Source organism: Lupinus angustifolius, chromosome LG13 (genome assembly GCF_001865875.1).
Source record: "Lupinus angustifolius cultivar Tanjil chromosome LG13, LupAngTanjil_v1.0, whole genome shotgun sequence".
Classification (NCBI taxonomy): domain Eukaryota; kingdom Viridiplantae; phylum Streptophyta; class Magnoliopsida; order Fabales; family Fabaceae; genus Lupinus; species Lupinus angustifolius.
In genome coordinates, this window is record NC_032021.1 from 9,608,472 (window position 1) to 9,614,143 (window position 5,672).

Here is a 5,672-nt window from a genome sequence, read left to right on the forward strand (position 1 = left end):
TACCTATTTTGTGTCTTACTTTATTTTCTTAAATTTTGTTATATGTTTATCATAATTGCGAAAATTTGTGAAAAAATACAATTAAAATTATGTGCAATATAAAATATTGATTTTGAATATTACTTTTGTGTGAGGTGTCTCTCCAAGTGTGTCACATACGCCATGTTAGCAAAATTGCACACATAGAGTAACATGAGATGGAAGAGAAATAAAATTAAGGGACCAAGTTTAAAATAAAAGCTGAACAAAATTGACAAAAAATTAAGTTAATGAACCAAAATTGAGTTTTTTTCTCTATATTTAAATAAATATAACTATTTGTCTGCATGTTTAATTTGACAATTTTTTTTCTTTATTAAGGGATCAAAAGTACACAAAAACCTTTGCCTCTTTTGTGCACTTTTTTTGTTTTCTTTTATTTTCCAAACGAGAAGATGAATAAATTTTCCACTTCATAGCAATTTTTGAAATTCCAATAGATTTTTTTTCCAGTTGCATATAAGAGTACAAAATAAAAGAACAAATGAATTTTCGGTACCAAAGAAAAGATACTTATTCAATAGGCTCATAGTGGACAATTAAGGAACAATTTTTATCTAAATGTTGGTGAGAAAAATAATCCTAAATATCTTTATCATATTCAAGCATTTAAACAATGTCAATCATAAAACAATTCAAGTTCTAGCATACAACATCCAAGAAAAATATCACTCAATTAAAAAAGAGGGTTTATTATTTATGAATGTATAATACAATGCATACAATTTTTAGGCTCAAAATCACATTTGTGGTAAAAACATTAATTATGTTAACGAGAGATTGTCACACTTTATGGCTTCAAAAGAGGTTACCACAGCCTATGGTCTATCATGCAATTTTTTCATAGAGGTTTCAAACCAATCATTATTTAATCACATGAAAACAGGGCACAAATATAGCATAAAGTTAGGAAAAAATAATTATGTGAAATTTGTAATGCTATAATGGAAGTTAAAATATCATTAAATAGTACTATCTTATCTTATTCTAAATATATGTAGTATACATGCAATAATAAAGTCTGTAAAAACCCCTCAAATTTCTAAATATACTTGGTAAGACACTTAAACCAACACAAAGAAAAACTAAAACTAACCTCACTACAAACTCGGGGAGAGAAAGGTATTTTATAACTTTTGAGTTGCCTCTCAAGTAGAGCTCTTTAAAAGCGTTAGCTTGACTCTATTCACTTGCTAATTTGGTGTTAGCTTGACTCTATTCACTTGCTAATTTGGTATTGGGTGAGGAGAATGATCACATGTCTCATAATTTTTTATTCCCATGTTCCAAATCAATCAAACTTCGCGAAATAATATAAAAATATTACTTTATGTTTTTGTAATTTTTCTTTATAAATGAATGAAGTTTTCTCATTGGCTTGAGACACCAAATGGAATATGAATGGAGACATGTGATCCACATATGACTCAGAAGCTCTTCTGTTTTTATTCATTAGGTAATAAAGAGCCAATATATTATGTTCCTATTCATTAGACAATCAAAAATCAATATGAATGTTAGGAATATTTCACCTACTATGTTATGACACTTATGTGCCTCATTATGTTATTCATGTAGGAATTTATTTTTTCTACATCAGTTTTCTTTTTTATGTTGTATAAATTATGTACTTTGTTGATGAATAAAATCAAGTCTTCTGCATAACACATTTCCTCTTTGCACTTTTGCTTGCTACATAACCAACAAATTAGTATCTAGAGCTATATCTTGAGGGATCTGTGAGAACAAACACAAACCAAAACAAACACAACCCAAACACTTCCTATTAAACTCTATTGTCTGAAATTGTCAAAATGAACTCAGAAATAGTGTTTGCTGCATTTGCACAGCCAGTGTTCAATGGAAAAAATTGTCATGTATGGGTTGTTAGAAAGGAAGTTTTCTTGGACGCTAATGATCTTTGTGATGTCATTAGATAAGATTATGTCATTTCAACTCTTCTATACAATCCAACTATTGCACAAATTAAAAATGAGAAGGAGATGAAGCAAAGAAAGTTCAATGTAAGAGTATGTCTATATGCAGTTGTTTCACCCACCATTTTTAACATAATAATGGCACTGAAAATAGTCTATGAAATCTAGAACTTTTTGAAGCAAGAATATGAGGAAGATGAAAGATGAGCAAGCTACAGTACACAAAGAAAACATAGAAAAAAGTATCCTACATATATTGCCTGATGATATGAGAAGAGGCTTTTTTTTTTCTTTCAAAAACGAACATGGAAGGCTAATGTAAATAAATATTACCTTCCCACTTTTTCTTTGATAAGGACTTTTAGACTTACTAAAAAACCTATCTTCCGTATTGTCATCATCGGAGATTGTGACAACATTTTACAGGGTGCTACAATGATTTTTTATTTTTCACATTTGTCGTTTTAATGACCAACATTTCATCCTTAAGTTTTCCAAACTCTTGCTCCAACCATTCCACACGTTCTATGAGAAGCTGTAATATCATTTTTGTATAATATGATGTGAAATTATTTTTTAATCCATCTACGTGTTTAAAATATCTAATCCAAATATTTTAAGATTAATAGACATATTTAGTTAACTCTATTTTCACATAATATACCATTTCCTATCAAATATATTCGTACATCAGTGGCGTCATGTTTACATGAAATTTTCCTATGCATTTGATCTAAAACTTTATAATAAAATTAATTTCAATGATATTTAACAGGTTGAAGGTACAGCTTATCTCTTAAATGATATTCCTATGAATAGTGGTGATGTGGTTTTGAAACCGAGTGAGGTCATTTTTAAATATTTTTTATAGAATGCAAATTAGCAATCTACCAAGAACACTATGGAAATTAATCCACTCCTAAGAAGTTATAAACTAAGAAGATATAAAAGAGTAAATTCTTTATATTTCATTTATTTTCTTATGGATGAACAATAGGATATTTAAAGAGAATGAAGAAAGCATAATATGATAATGACCCTACAAGTATCATCATCTTACAACACTAGAACATTCAGGAAATATTAATGTCAGATCAATTATTTAATTAAATCTAATTAATCAACTATCATATTCTACCTTATTCCTTTTCTACTGAATTTCATAACAATTATCATAATAAATATTCTATCATTACCGACCCCTTTAAAACCAACCTTATCCTCAAGGTTGAATAATAGCTTAAGAAATCCATTGAATTGACCAATTAAATTTGAAGGCATTTTCTCATCTACCTCATTAAAATGTTCTTTATCCTTACACACTAAGGTGCCATCATTTATTATTAATGACTGGAATTGTGCCAAATTATAAAAGCGCACAAATTGTGCCTTCTTTAATGAGTAATATCTAAACATGTGGCATTGCGTGAGAGGTGGAAAATGATGCATATGCATTTGTGTGTGAATGGCCACCTTGGATTTAAATTATTCTCTTCTTCCACAAAATTTTTCGCAGAACCAATATACTTCCTTCTTTTCTCTTCACTAGTTCTTTTATGTTCAAAGTTTCAAATGCAAAAATACCACCCACTTCCTTTGGTTCTTTATCGGTCACCTTCTCACCAAGATTTTGTCAAAATATGGTAAAGCTGTGTGGTAAAAATAGAATCACTCACACCCTTAGTGATCTCACCATCAATGAGTTGGTGAGTGTTTTTTTTTTCTGGAATGCCTCATGCGTAGAGGCTTTAATAGCATAGATGTCATCTGGTGTTACTTTCAATGATTGGGATCTAATTATTTCATTGTTTTTTGATTCCCCATTGGATTTGCTATCATCTTCATCCTTATGTTTAGTCACTAAATCTTCTTGTAACTTTAGTAGTAACTCTCTTATTTCATTGATGATATCTGTAACTGGATGATAAACAATTGTGGTTTTTAGGGTTTGAAAATGTAGAGGGTTAGAGGTTGTTGGTTTAGGAATTTCCCATGTATACTCTTTGTTGACATTATTATAATAATACTTCCTTCCATTGGTGTTGGTATACTCTATCTAAGCATGAGAGTGTTGGTAATAGGTCTGATGAGACAAATAATATGGTTGTGGTGGTGGTTGTGGTGTTGGCCATTGTGGAAATGAAGGAAAATGAGAATTAGGTTGTGAGTTAGGTTGAGAATGGTGAAAGTAGTGTGGATTTGATAGTGTGGGTTGATCGTGATTATAATATGTAGAATACATGGTTATGGAGGGATGAGTAAAAGGATGAAAGCACCAATTGATAGAATGCAAATTAGCAATCTACCAAGAACACTATGAAAATTAATCTACTCCTAAGAAGTTATAAACTAAGAAGATAATAAAAGAGTAAATTCTTCATATTTCATTTATTTTCTTATGGATGAACAATAACATATTTAAAGAGAATGAAGAAAGCATAATATGATGATAACCCTACAAGTGTCATTATCTTACAACACTAGAACATTCTAGAAATATTAATGTAACATCAATTATTTAATTAAATCTAAATAACCACCTATCATTCTACCTTATTCCTTTTCTATTGAATTTCATAACAATTATCATAATAAATATTGTATCAATTTTCCTATGCATTTCACTCTAAAACTTCATAATAAAATTATTTTCAATGTAAGTGAACAAGTTGAAGGAGCAGATCATTCGGTAAATGTTATTCCTTAAATTCGTAGTCTCATAGGTTTTAACCCAAGTGATGTCACTTTTAAATATTTTCAGATGCATTTCACTGTAAACTTTATTAGATGTCAACTTTTCATTCATTTTTTCCCACCAAGATGGTTTTACCTCCTTCATGACATCACATGCTATATATTTCATTTCCTTATTATATCTTAAATTCATTATTACATTTCCTAATGATTTCAAAACAAAAAACTTGACATTGAGCCTTTATCTATGATGGCAACACTATATATTCTTTTTCCTTAATATAATAATTTAAATCCATTATTGCATTTCTTAATAATTTTAAAACAAAAAACATGACATTAGATCTTTATCTCTGATGCCTACATGTCACACTAAATCTATTTACTATGTACTAAAAAACTCATGATGATATCATTATTGGACACGTATAAGATGTTGGTGAAATTGTTTTCTCCCAAACAGCTCCACACACTTATAATGTTCGACCCACACTTTATGCACTTCTCATAAAAAATATTTTGTTTTAAACTTCTTTCACATCATCATTTCCTCCTTAATTTGTTTCCCTCCTAAAAGGGTTCCATTGTACTACTATGTACCTACCCACACTCTATTCACTTTTGTTTCCCTCCTAAACACAATATATAATAATAAAAACGTACATAGAGTATGTAATGTGTTATGTTGCTGATAATGATATAAAATAATTACTGCAACACTCAATCCTTTTAAAGTTTTAATTAGTATAATTTTGGGATAGATACTGAATACTATTTTATATTGTTATTAATGATAAATAGCTAAAGTTTTGAAGAAAAATTATATCATGTATTATTTTCCTTTTAAAATTTTAATTATGGGAGATTTGATGAATACTATTCTATATTCTTATTAATGATAATTAGTGAATAATATATCATCATATAACTAACTATTTGACCAATTAGTATTTTCATTATCAGATATTATGATCCCATATTTGGTAACAAAACCTTAATATA